Genomic DNA, 14614 nt, shown 5'->3' with positions numbered 1-14614 from the left:
TATCTTGAGAACGATATCCTTACATTTTAAAAAATGATATAGTGATAGTCAAAATAATCCTGATTATGCCAAGTTGGAGAAGGGAATGGCAACCCACTCCAGTATTCTTGCCTGGAGAATCCCATGGACAGAGGAGCCTGGCAGGCTACAGTCTATGGGGTCACAAGAGTCGGACACAACTGAGCGACTAAGCATAGCATGGCACATGCCAATAGGATTAATTATCTATTACACAGCAGTTACTTGCAAACTGTGGTCCCCAGATCACCCTCTTAGGAATCATATTTAGCACTTATGAAGGGTATAGATCCTGGAGCTATGCCAGACCTCTGGAATCAGACTCCCTAGAGTGGAAGCCAAGAGTCTGACTTTTTAACTAGGATCCCAGGTGATGGTAATGTCTACTCACGTTTGTCAAGTGTTAAAAAAATTACTAAATAACTCCTTTTCTGTTTTGATAAACCAGTCTTACCCAATTCATTGGGCTTCCCTGGTGGCTCAGTTGGTAAAGAATACACCTGCAATGGTTGTCTCCACCATTAGGAATCCCTTCACCCTCTTCCTGATCCCTGGGTTGGGAAGATCTCCTGGAGAAGGAAATGATGATCCACTCTAGTATTCTTGCTTAGAGAATCCCATGGACCAAGGAGCCTGGCAGCCTACAGTCCATGGGGTCGCAAGTGTCAGAAATGACTTAGTAACTAAACCATCACCACCACCCAATTAATTGATTTGGATAGTAGTGCTAGTACCATGTAACAAACACTAACTATGTGTCAGAAGCTGTCCCTAAGCTACCCCGAGTTCTTAAAACCATTCTGCAGGGAAATATTAATAGATATTATTATCCACAATTTATAGGTGAAGAAATTAAATGACTTGTTACAATAGAGGTCCTGCTGGCTTCAAAGCCTTTGTTTTCATTCTTCAAGCAACCTCTTGTTGTAACTGCTGTATTAGTGACCCACTACAAGAATTATCCAGAAAATAGAAAATGAGTGGAGTTATGCATGAATCTTACAGTCCCAGTTAACATCCACCAAAATCCATGGTCATCAACAATTAGGGTTGTAATGAACAGCATGTAACACATGAGCTTCTTTTGCTAAGTACAACTGTCTGACACATTTCTAAAAGAAGCTTCCAGAGGTAACACTTTATAGGTAGGAATAGTGTGAATATAAGAAAATTGCTTCCAGTTGTTACAGTTTAACAAGCAGAGAATATAAAGGAAAAACCAAGAGTTACATTATGCAAAATGACACTAAAATCTACCAGTATGTTGTTGGTCAGTCGCTAAGTCATGTCCAACTCTTTGGACCAATGGACCCAGTATTCCAGGTTTCCCTATCCTCCCCTGTTTGCGGGAGTTTGCTCAGATTCATGTCCATTGAGTGGGTGATTCTATCTAGCCATCTCATCTTCTGCTACCCCTTTCTCCTTTTGCCTACATTCTTTCCCAGCATCAGGGTCTTTTCCAGTGAGTTGGCTCTTTGCATCAGGTGGCCAAGTCACCATCTAACAAAAAAAAGAAAGTTTATTGTAACCCAGTAGAGGTGTCTGTGGGGCTTCTTTAAAACATGAGCTTTTACCAGGTTTTTGCCTACGGTTGATCAATCTGTGATATGTATGTGATATCACTTGAATTATGCTTCATTTCATTCAACACCTTCACTGGACACTAATAATGAAATTACTCAAATTTTTAAAATCTTGACAGTCATTTATTTTGTAAGCTTTTATTTGTGAAGAGTCCAGATCTCTTTGCTAATAAATATAATTTAATCAACTCTTGACATTTAGAGAATGACAGAAACCAAATTTTCTAATTATTATTCTAGTGCCAATTTTTGAAATGTTTGCATTTCTGTTATGAAATCATCAGGTTAAGAAATTTAATTTGACTCTTAAGGAAGCGTTCTTATAATGACATGATTTATTTGAAGATACCGTCACAGATTATCTCTTTGGGGGAAAAGAATTTTAATTATTTAAGAGAAATGACTATTGGTTTGGATAATGTTCAAAAGCAATTCTCTGGGAAACTAGAAACTTCCCCTGGGTCTGATATGACTGGGCTTATCACCCTCCATATAATGATAAACATGCTATTCCTTTTGGTCCCATGGGAAACTTGGCTCTTCAGTAGCCATCTATAGAAAATACTATGTTCAGTTAATGAGAGAACTAGTCACCACACATTTATATTTACACTGGAACTTTAGAAAATGTTAGGTGATGCTACAGTCAGGAGAATGTTCAAGAACATGGTGAGAAGTGAAAGATCTTTTGTGATTGTACACAGGCTCCTTTGAGGCATTAAAATATCATTTCCAAGTTTCCAAGGGAATCTTTTTTTAATTAATTTTTATTGGAGTTCAATTGCTTTACAGTGTTCCTGCTGTACAGAAAAATGAATCAGCTGTACATATGCCTATTTCCCCTCTTTTGAACTTCCTTCCTATTCAACTCATCAGAGTGCATTGAGTAAAGTTCCCTGTGCTATATAGTATATTGTCATTAGTTTTATATATATATATATATCTTAAATTTTTATTTAATTTTGGCTGTGCTGGGTCTTTGTTGCTATGAGCTGACTGTTTCTCTCTGGTTGCGGTGCCGGGCCTTATTGTGGTGGCCTCTATTGTTGCAGAGCATGGACTTTAAAGCTCGCAGGCTTCAATAGTTGTGGTACACAAGCTTAGTTGCCCTGCAGCATGTGGGATCTTCCCGGACCAGGGATGAACTGGTGTCCCCTGCACAAAGAGGCTGATTCTTAACCACTGGACCACCAGAGAAGTCCAGTTATGTATTTTATACGTAGTATCAATAGTGTGAAAGTGAAAGTCCCTCAGGCATGCCTGACGCTTTGTGACCCCATGGACTATACAGTCCATGGAATTTTCCAAGTCAGACTACTGAAGTGGGGGATCCCTTCTCCAGGAGATCTTCCCAACCAGGGATCAAAGCCATGTCTCCCACATTGCAGGCAGGTTCTTTAACAGCCGAGCCACAAGGGAAGCCTACATCAATAGTGTATATGTGTCAACACCAATCTCCCAATTCCTCCCATTCCCCCAGTTTCCCCCTTGGTGTAGCGCAGTGAAGCTTGAATGCTGGGAGGGATTAGGGGCAGGAAGAGAAGGGGACCACAGAGGATGAGATGGCTGGATGGCATCACCGACTCAATGGACATGAGTTTGAGTAAACTCCGGGAGTTGGTGATGGACAAGGAGGCCTGGCGTGCTGCGATTCATGGGGTCACAAAGAGTCGGACACGACTGAGCGACTGAACTGAACACTTATAAAGTTCCTTATTTTTTTTCTTGCAATGGAAATATATGTGTTTTCTTACAGACAATTTAGTAGAAATCTGTATTTCAGATTTTGTTTTTTGTTACTTAGTTGCCAAGTCACGTCCAACTCTTTGAGACCCCATGGACCTGCCAAGCTCCTCTGTTTATAGGATTTTGCAGGCAAGAATACTGGAGTGGATCGCCATTTTCTTCTCCAGGATTTCAGAGTTTAATGTTATTTTAAAGTTATATATGGATCTAATGAGTCTTCACTCCTTCCTGTCTGTGTTCTACTGTGATAGCTAATCAGTGGATTTCTGGAGGTAGCTGAAGAGCTTGGAACAGACTGTGTGTGGGGAAAGTAGCAATTTCATGCTGACCACATAGAGCATCCAAAATGTGAGACAAACAGGAGATCAAACATGGCTTCCACTCTCTCCTTTAACCGTTTTTACTCTTTTGTTTTTCCTTTTCTTCAGATGCATAAGTTTTCTTTTAGCTGAATGACTTTCAGCTTGACATTACATTGAAACTAGGATGGATGTAAGATGGGAAAAATAAAATCATCAACAAATTAACTGAACAAAACAAAACCACTGTCCTGTAGGATCTGCACTCCTTCACTAAGAAGGTACTTCTAAAAGCCCTTAAAGTCAAGACTCGGCTAAAGATGATGTAACGCCCACCCCTAGGTACAGCGGGCACTCACAGGACAGGCTGCTGGACTTCACTGTTTTAGGCAGACACTTGGAGATGGGCTGACCAATTGACATGTGGGGAGAGTAGCCTGGAACACATAGGTGGCCCACCCTAAGCCTCCAAGGTTTTTGTACTGTAATTATGGGAAGCCACATTTTTAAAAGATAATACATTTTAAAAAGTGGTTTCATATTGGATTATAGTTGAGTAACAATGCTGTGTTCATTTCATATGTACAGCAAAGTGATCCAGGTATACATTTTTAAAGCTGCAATAATTTTGTTTAAAAATGGTTGCATGGGGAAAAAAATAATGGTTGCATGTTTACTGGCCTACAGTCGTTTAAAAAGCATTCTCAGAGTGTGAGGGTAAAACCCTACCTCTGAAGCAAACTTTTGTGTCTGCAAATACCAAAAGTGGCTGATGTGATCCTGGCGAGCCCAGGGGAACCCAAACAAGGCATTGGCAAGCCTCACTTTTCCTTCAGAACAACTGTAATTAAAGCAGCTGGAATATTTGCCATCTCATTGGTTTATTTGCTTTTTTTTTTTTTTTTTTAAGCTTAGACTTTAATCTTACTTTTAAATGTTTTTTTATAAATCAGTCACATATGGCTTGATTGTAGATGTCAAGTGGCTGCTGGGAGCGTTAGGTAAAAGCCTTTCATGAGCATGCAGTGCTCAGTTTCCCTGACGTCTGGCTCCAGCCCTGTCTCTCTCTGCCCCTCCTCCTGTGCCGATTTCTGCCCTCCTCCCTCCATTCCAACTGCCCTTCAACCCTGCGGTGTCTATTTATTTACTTAAATCCTAGCCTCTTAAATAAAGCATAATAATAGAATACTCTTCTGAAAAGAGCAGAAAAGAGGGAGTTTACATGGCCACTGACAGAATAATAGAAGAGGTGGAGAAAACATTTGAAAGGACTCCTCAGCAGAGGATCTGTTCCCTCCTTTGCGTCCTATTTATAGGAAGGCAACCTCCCCCCTCCTTTCTTTGTTACCAGTAGCTCCAGGCCAAGTCTTCCCCTTTTGGTGAAATCTTCACGCTCTGTCCTTGTGTGTTTTAATACTTCCAAGATTACTTTTGGGATATATCTTGCTTACACAAATACTGATATAGAATTTCCAAAACACCCAGGAATGCTAATATAGTGGATTCAGGCGCATTTCAGGGCTAGCTTTTATTTTGATATATTTTCTCAGCAAGTAAGTCATATTCTCACTCCATTAAGAAATCTTGGCTTTTTCAAATGGGTCATTACTGGCAATTTCTTTAGTAATAAAATGTTGGCTGCCACTGTTCAGAAAATAACTTGAGGAGGAAAAGGAGATATTTCAAATTAGCATTACAGAAGGGGGGAGGGGTGGGTGCCCACTGAGGCCCCACTGTGCTGATTAAATTCTCATGGGTTGCCTCTTGAACAATACGCAGCAGAAGATGAAGAACCTGAACCAGCTGGAGATCACCCTTAATTGTAAACTCCACCCCAAGACGCCAGTCAGTTGATGAAATCCCTCTGCTTTCAGAGCTTTAGCTCTTCGGGCAAAAAGTAGATCTGCCAGATTTTCATTTTTCCAGTCAGATGACTGGAGAATAGCGTGTATTTTCCCTCTCTGGTGGAGCCTCTTTTAGAAAAGAGACATTTAGCAATGTCAAATGATCCAGCAGTCAAGAATGTCATCCTTAGAGAGTACGGGAGCTCAAGCAATGAACATCATCAGTTGACTGAATTCTTATTTCTTTAGGCCACAGCTGGAGTTTGTGAGTTCAAAGTGACCCCCCAGAATAGCCTGGTGCTCTGTCACCCGGTTCAGCCAAATGCTTTCCTGGTGTGCTTCTGCAGGTTGACTGTTTGCTCCCAGCAGGTGAAATTGGGGCTGTTAGTGAATGAGATGCTTTCTTTATCAAGCACAGTCTTCCCCAAAGACATCCTGTGTCCTAAGAACTTACAAAAGGAATTTGGCAGCAAAGCAAAAAAGAGAAGAGTTGAAGCCAAGAAATTTCACATCAGCATGAACTTTGTACAAGCTAATAGGTAATATCTTCACAAGTGTATGTAGTTGTGCTAAGTGGTGAAGAAATAGTATCTGAAGGTTGACGTGGACACATCACAATTGTCAGTACACTTTTCTACAGATGATTTTATTTAATTCTTGCAGTAACTCTGTAAGGGAAATTGCATGGATAATCTCCATTTTACTGATGATAAAACTGAGGATTCAAAAAGTCAAAAGGTCTGCTCAGTAGTCTGCAGTCAGTAGGTCATAGCCAAGGTTCTAACACAGCTCCCATGTCCAAAATATGTGTTATTTTTATTTCAAAGATCTGACTTAACCAAGTTCTCATCAGAATGCTTAGGAAGATAAACTACTATCATCACTGCTATCATTTTTTTTTGTTTATTCATTCATTCAACATTTACTAATCACCCATTTTCAAATTAGGAAAGCAGCCAGGTAGAAAGGACTTTTCATTGCTTAGAACAGAGAAATTCATATACACAAAAGTAAAGTAGTTAATTTTTTGGAGTACATACCTCAATTTTTCATCTTCGGATGAATATTTATTAAGTACTTGCTTTTAGACAGGAAGTATCGTAGTACAAAGGAGAATATATGCCAAAGAAAATGGCTCCTCCCCACCTAGAGCTTATAGAATAGTTGGGGTGGGATGGGGTGGACTTTAAACAAATAAATGGTACACGGTGCTGTTGATAGGCTAAGGAAATAGAAGTGGAAATTGCTCATACCTCTTGAGACAATTTGATAATATGACAGCCTTACTTGAAGTGCTTTGTATGTTCTTGTATGGCTTAATTATTTTTGTCCAGTTGCACTTGTTTTGAATTTAAAATACTATGGGAAGAAAAAGAATCCATATATTTGATAGGAACCAATGACTTCTAGAAATCAATAGTGGCTCAGTGACCTGGTGACTCAGTGGTAAAGAATCTACCTGCAATGCAGGAGATGAGGGTTCAATCCCTGGCTCAGAAAGATCCCCCAGAGAAGGAAGTGGCAATCACTCTGGTGTTCTTGCCTGGGAAGTCCCATGGACAGAAAAGCCTGGTGGTCTACAGTCCATGGGATCGCAAAAGAGCAGGACATGATTTAGCAACTAAACAATAACTTCTAGTATTGAAATAAAGCCGAGAAAAGGGTGGCCTGTGAATTTGTTTCCTTTTCAATAAGCTGCAATTAACAACAGAAGGTGTGCATGCATGCTAAGTTGCCTCAGTCTTGTCCAACTCTGTGCAGCCCTGTGGACTGTAGCCCACCAGGCTCACTGTCCATGGGATTCTCCAGGCAAGAATACTGGAGTGGGTTGCCATGCCCTCCTCCAGGGGATCTTCCCAACCCAGGGATCAAACTCAAGTCTCTTATCTTATGTCTCCTGCACTGGGAGGTAGGTTCTTTACCACTAGCGCCACCTGGGATAGTTTATATGAATGCCAAATAAGTGATAAAAACAAGAACCAGGAGCCAGTGGACAGAGACATTCTTGGAGGTGACTAGGGAGTGTTCTTAGAGAAGAGAGCTTCAGTTCAACAAGGCATTGCCAGACATAGAGAAAGTACGAAAAGGGGGAGAGGGAGAGACAAGGAGGCAAGAAGAGGACTTCACAGAAGAAAGAAGAAAAATGTGAAGCTTGAATGAAAAGGGCATTTTTTTAGGTCTACAGAGTAACTAGTCTAAGAAGATATGAGGGCCTGTGGTGGTAGAAAATTGGAGATAAACTTGAAAAAGTACAGTCGCAGTATGCAAGTCCTTGCGGCCAGGCCAAGAAACTTAGATTTTATCACTTTGACAGAAGAATTTTGAACCTGAGAGTGAAATCATGAAGTGACATTCTGGCATGATAAGTTTCATGGCAGCTTTGTTTCCTTGTTTCCGTCTCCAGACCCTTCTCTTTACACCACATGAACCTGTGCATCTGCATTAACTTAATCTACCATTTTAAAAATGGTTGATGTTCGTATAAAATTAGAAATAAACAGATGGCTTTTTGTCAAGCAAAGAAGCGTTATTCAGATATATTCCGATTTCTGAGCAGAAAACAACAGTGTAACACATCAGTAAATGAAAACACTGACATGGGTAGCTTCTTGATGCCCAAGATTCTTTATATTCAGGGTCAACTCATATTAAGAAAATATTTAAAAAGATGAATATTTATATAACAAATATATATCCAATCAGAATCAGCATTTGTTAATTTAGCAAAATAAGGTTTTAGCTGAGCTCATTATCACTGAGCATTATTTCTTGTCAACCCTTTTCAACAAGGAAGGAATCTAAAGATGGCCCTAAAATAGCCACTGGGTAACTCACCATGCCTTTTTTAGTCTTGTGATGGAAAATTGTACTGCTCACCCAGTCTCCTTCTAACTTTCATGTTTCTCAACCCCTTGCATTTAGCCAGAGCCCCTGTGGTTGGTTTAGTCAGGAGGTTGTGAGAGGCAGTGATGTCATTTCCTGAAGCATTGAGGGGCCAGGGCACAACCTTCCAGATGTCTTCCTCTACTGGTGCAGTAATCTCAGATGCCATGAGTTAGTTGAGCCACAAGAAGAATATACAGTTTGCTGGGTCATCACCATGGAGTGAGGTGGCCTGGAGAGTTACTCTGCTTACATCAGGATTTGCATGAATAGGTTTTAAACTTTCATTCTCTAAAGACTCAGTGACTTAAGCCTGACTTTTCTGACTAATCCAGTCCCTTATCCTTCACCTATTTGTATCCTCTTTTTACTGCCCTGAATTATGTTGAGAGACTTTGGACAAAACTAGCTAATTTCTATTAAGTCACCTTAATGCAAGTCTGCTAGTCCTTGGAAATAGCTTGAAATAGCAGGTCTGGGGATTAAAAGGGAAAATTCTGTCTATCTTACCTAGATTCTCTGGTCAACTGGAGACTGTATGTTTTGAATAGGGCTTATGTTAACTGCCCTTAGTTCTTTCAAGTGTACATTTTTAAGCATATTTCTTTTGCAAGAAACATAATATTCTCCTAAGAACTTTGGCAGAAAAAGAAGATCCTTTCTCTCATCCATTCAACTAACAGTGAGTTTGGTTCACTGTGGCTTTCAGTTGCTCATGGATAATCAGTGATAATGAACTGCTTCTAAACCTTTAGGGGATAGAAATGGTTGAGTAGCATGTTGAACTAAATGGTTTATGTTGGTAGCTACTCTCCTGTTTAAAGACTGCTGGGTTGTGGATATTTTCCCAGCGGTATTGGCCATTTAGTTGAAATCTTGTTATCCTGGACAAGTGCACTGAATTACATGAACTGTTCAAAATCTCATAAAGCATATTGATAGAGGTGGAGAATGATGTTAATATTAGCTTATTTGAGAGCTAACACTAGGTGATGAGGTTAAGCTTAGCCTGCAGAAATGCTTTTCAGGATTCCAGCAATCTCAAGCATCTCAGTGTTTAGGTTATCTGACAAAAGTCTATCAAAACATGAAAAATAACCAAATGAAACTTAATGCTAGAATGTATTTCAAAGGTTAATGAAAAGTATACTCTGGTCTAGCAATTCAGGAAAGATTTCATCATCATTTTATTGCTGAATGAAACGTGGGTTCTTGTATCAGTTGGGAAAAGCACACCTTGGCAATATTTTCTCCATGAGATTCTGAAAGTCTACATCAATTTATCATTCTAATTTCAACCCTATAGGTGTCACATACCTTGCATATAAATATACCACAGCTAAATATATATTATATGCAGCCTAAGTGCACTATCTGCACATCCTATTTATCTGAATAACCCACCTGATAAAAGCTGAATTGTTTATAGCTGAACAGGTGTTTGTCTTGAGTTCCTCCTTCAATGATGCACTCATCTGACTTTGTGAAGCCAGTGCACATCCTGTCCTGTATCACCTGTAGGCTAGCCCTTGTATCTTGTTGTCAATCAGTTAACTTTGTCAGGTGTCAGTCATCATGATTCTCAGCAATGTTCAAATCAAGTTCTAAGCAGTTCTGGAAAGTGGCATAAGCAAACCTGATACAATCAGTGGAGCAACTGAGTAAATTTCAGTTTGTTCAAGAAGCTGAATATATTGAACAATAGATATGCTAAGTATTTTCAATAAATTGCAATTTTCCATAGATGAAATACCACTGTTCAGAGAAGCCATAAAGCCTTTATGGTTGAATGTGTCCTTAACCAGAGTTGAAGACCTGAAACCAACTCTTGGGGTCTATCAAGGCTGAAAGGCTTGGCCACTTTCTAGCTGTATCATGCTGGGAAGGGCATTTAAATTCTCTTGGCCTCAGTTTTCTCATCTGTAAAATAGGAAAAATAAGAGTTACCTATTTAGAGGGAGATAGAGAGGAATAAGTGAATTAATGTATATGAAGTGCTTGGAACATTGTCTGAATGTCTGGCAGATTAATAAATGCCATATAAGCATTTGCTAGGATTATTTTAGGGATGTTTCAGCCACTGTATCAAATACTAAAACTATGGAAAATAAAATTCTTAACAAAATTGTGCCAGTTTAAACATTTTGATATGGAATAAAAATGATCACCTCTAACTGCACTATGTTAATTTAAAACAGCTATTCAAGTTTATATACCTTATGGAATAGGCCATAAGTTGCTTTTTAAAAATAATTCCCAAATGACATTTATCTTTTCTCATAAAATAAAGCCTAGAAAAAAATAGTCATTTTAATTTTGTAATAAACCAAAGAACTCCACAAAAATATGGATGATGGGTAAATGGGGCATTATTTTTATGATGCATGGATACTGGGTACTTTCAGCTTTCCAATAATCATCTCATGCTGTGGCCAATAATTCTCCAATTCCTGTGGAATGAAATTAGCTTTTAAGTGTTTAAGGCTGGAATTTCTCTCCTTCATATATAACTATTGAGTTAATTTTTGGAAAAAAACTTTAAAAGCCAGGAGATTGTTTTTTAATATTGTTTTTAGTGTTACTCAAATGACAAACATGTCCCTTGATAATAGGTGTAAGCAAATATTTTCAGTGGAGGGCCAGGCAATGGTATCTAGGATGATATATAAACATATGAAGGACCACGCAGTCTGTTAAAACTGCTTTGCTCTGTCAATGGCACGTGAATGAATGGACAAGGAAATAAATGGAAGTGGCTGTGTGCCCAAAACACTATATTAGGAAAAACAGACAGCATCAGAATGGATCTGCTCCATGGACCATAGTTAGTTGACCTCTGTTCTGTGGAATTCCTATTTTTACTAGGGTAAAATATACATGCACATATATATAATTGTGTACTTGCACTCATATACATGTGTGCACATTGATTTGAGAATCATAAAGATGAAATGAAAAAAATATGCACATTGAAGAATTTAAGAAAGGGTTTCCCTGGGGGTCCAGTGGTTGAGAGTCCATCTTGCAATGCAGGGGACACAGGTTTGATCCCTGGTCGGGGAACTAGGATCCTGCATGCTGTAGAACAGCTAGGCCTGTGCACCTCATCTGGGGAGCCCGCCCACCACTAGAGAGTCCATGCACCACAATGAAAGGTCCCACGTGCCTTAGCTGAGACCGTAAGCAGCCGAATAAATAAATTGTTTCTTTACATTTAAAAAAAGAATTGAAGGAAAAGAAGGAATTTAAAGAAGAAATAAAGGATGATACTTTATTTAGTATTCACTGATTAATTACCCAAAGATTCGTTTTGAACTTGGTCCAGGGCTGGTTTACCATTTTTATTTTGTTTTGAAATCAACCTATGAGGTTTCACTTGCTTTTGATCAAAACTACCCTTTAAAATTCTTTAGTCTTGTTATTGTGTATAGAACTCTATATAATAGTCTTATTGTGTATATAGCTGTATAATAATATTATATTTATATTCCAAATTTGAGAGTCACTGAGCAAGACTAAAAAAATGGATAGCTGTGTACAGAGTTCTGGGTGGTTGAATTTTTTTTCCTAAAATACCTATCAAGTTATTTGAGGGAATGGAGAATGCTACTATATTTCTTCTTGCCTGCAGAATTTTCTTTATTTTTAAAATGCTAAGCCTTTCTGTCTTTAATGTGCATTAATAGATTTGTTTGCTACTGTACATTGTATGTGAATTCCTGCAGGTTAAGTGACTTATATATGTAAAAACACTTAATGAAGCTCCTGACCTGGTCAATGTTTGTCACTTTTGCATCAAACCCCTGTCTGTTTATGTCCATATACACGTTTTTCTTTGAGGGATTACAGAGAAGAATTGAACCCCCTGTTCTATGTCTTTTCAAGTTTGCCCTTTCTTTTGGGTCTTTCAGTTCGGTTCAGTTCAGTCGCTCAGTCGTGTCCGACTCTTTGCGACCCAGTGTCTGCAGCACACCAGGCCTCCCTGTCCATCACCAACTCCCGGAGTCCACCCAAACCCATGTCCATCGAGTTGGTGATGCCATCCAACCATCTCATCCTCTGTCGTCCCCTTCTCCTCCTGCCCTCAATCTTTCCCAGCATCAGGGTCTTTTCAAATGAGTCAGCTCTTCGCAACAGGTGGCCAAATATTGGAGTTTCAGCTTCAACATCATCCTTCAACATCATCCACCCAGGACTGATCTCCTTTAGGATGGACTGGTTGGATCTCCTTGCAGCCCAAGGGACTCTCAAGGGTCTTCTCCAACACCACAGTTCAAAAGCATCAATTCTTCAGCACTCAGCTTTCTTTATAGTCCAACTCTCACATCCATACATGACCACTGGGAAAACCATAGCCTTGACTAGACGGACCTTTGTGGACAAAGTAGTGTCTCTGCTTTTTAATATGCTGTCTAGGTTAGTCATAACTTTCTTTCCAAGGAGTAAGCATCTTTTAATTTCATGGCTGCAATCACCATCTGCGGTGATTAAGAAAAGTTAATAGTTATTGGTTTGATTCTGAGGGCTCCTTACCACTAGAGCAGCATCTTCTTTGAGAATGTGATGAGGTCTGTTTTACCAGGTGTGAAATCACAAAACCCTTGGTGAAGACACACAGAGATGCGTAGCTTTAGACACCTATTTTAAAAAAGGTTTTCATTTAGTCACTAAGTTGTGTCCAACTCTTTGTGACCCCATGGACTGCAGCACACCAGACTTCCCTGTCCTTTGCTATCTCCCAGACTTTGTTCAAACTCATGTCCATTGAGTTGGTAATGCTATCCATCTATCTCATCCTCTTCATCCTCTTCTCCTCCTGCCCTCAATTTTTCCCAACATCAGGGTCTTTTGCAATGAGTCAGCTCTTTGCTCAGGTGGCCAAAGTATTGGAGCTTCAGCTTCAGCATCAGTCCTTCCAGTGCATATTCAGGGTTGATTTCCTTCAAGATCGCCTGGTTTGATCTTTTTGCTGTCCGAGGGACTCTCAAGAGTCTTCTCCAGCACCACAGTTCAGTTGTAAGGGAGCACAACTTAAAAATGGGTCTCAGTTCTGCCCCTTGCCCTTGCACTTCGTGGAATTCTGAGCAGAACTACTAATCCAGAATGACTTTTAGTATCCTGAATGTCAAAATAAGTTTAGAACTCTAGAAAGAAAACATAATTAGTTGATTTAAAAAAGAAAAATTCTCTTCCAGCCTGAGTGTAGAGAATCAATGCAGACTGGGCTAAAGGCCCAGTCCTTTAAAGCTTACTGGACATAATTAACGATTTACCAGGATGAATATATTCTCTTGGGAGAAATTACAATTGCCTGTTATTTATTAGCTGAAAACAATTTAAACCATTTAAAATATTATTTTTTCTTGGATATAGTACTTATTAAACTTCACTGGAGTGAAGCTAAAAGGTAAAAAAAAAGTCTGCAACGGTTAGCATTTTTACTTCTCTATTTGAAACGCTCAGAAAAGGACCTTGCTCTTTGTAAATGCTCAGTGTATAACTATTAAGAACCATCATAAAATTCACCTCACAGTCTCATATTTACACAATGTTAAGAGTAAAGCCGTGAGTTGAATTTGATATTGTCCTACATAATGTAATTGTAACACATGGATCAGAGATTAAATTATTAATTTCCTAAATTCTTTTTTTTTTCACAGAAAGAAACCAGGACATATTATCAACCTTTTGAGAACACAATATAACGAACTTTACCATTTTACCACTTCTTTGAACAGGTAAGACCCTAGCCTCTCTAAAGTAAAAGAGTTGCACATAAATGTGAAAAATAACCACTTATTAATGGTATTTTTTTTTAAATCTTTATTAAATAAATTTTAGTTCATTTTAATAAGGGAAGAGATGCATGCCTTTTATAGCTAATAGATTTAGGATTATTAAAATGACCTTTTGTAATGTTTTGAATGCTTTCATAATAAAATAACAAAAAATATTTCTCTGAAATGAGGGTTGAATTAAGCCTGTCTCTCCTGCTATAGTCAACAAAACCAATAGTGTTTTCTCAACACTTACTATGTGCCAGGTGTGGTCCTACGTGACTTAGCTCTTATTAACTAAACCTATAACAGCCCTGTGAGTAGCTATAAGGATGTTCATTTTGTAGATTGGGTCATGAGGCAGAGAGAAAGGAGGCAGGTAATTGTAGAGATTCACCCAAGGTTGTATACTTGGGTCTGGGAGCAAGTCTCTGGAAAAAGTATCAGCTCAGCTGTTTTTGTGA

The 14614-nt window shown here is 39.0% G+C and overlaps 1 protein-coding gene across 7 annotated transcripts in view; it reads left to right on the top strand.

Moving 5' to 3' along the window:
- Nucleotides 1-14614, top strand: part of MAP2 (microtubule associated protein 2) — a 285457-nt gene that overhangs the window by 170131 nt on the left and 100712 nt on the right. For all 7 annotated transcript variants that reach the window (XM_065930672.1, XM_065930678.1, XM_065930677.1 and 4 more), the window contains one exon: nucleotides 14034-14111. The gene's annotated coding sequence lies outside the window, so the exon portion shown is untranslated. The remainder of the gene's footprint in view (nucleotides 1-14033; nucleotides 14112-14614) is intronic.

Source organism: Muntiacus reevesi, chromosome 3 (genome assembly GCF_963930625.1).
Source record: "Muntiacus reevesi chromosome 3, mMunRee1.1, whole genome shotgun sequence".
NCBI classification, from domain to species: Eukaryota; Metazoa; Chordata; class Mammalia; order Artiodactyla; family Cervidae; genus Muntiacus; species Muntiacus reevesi.
This window is presented reverse-complemented; position numbering and strand designations above follow the sequence as displayed.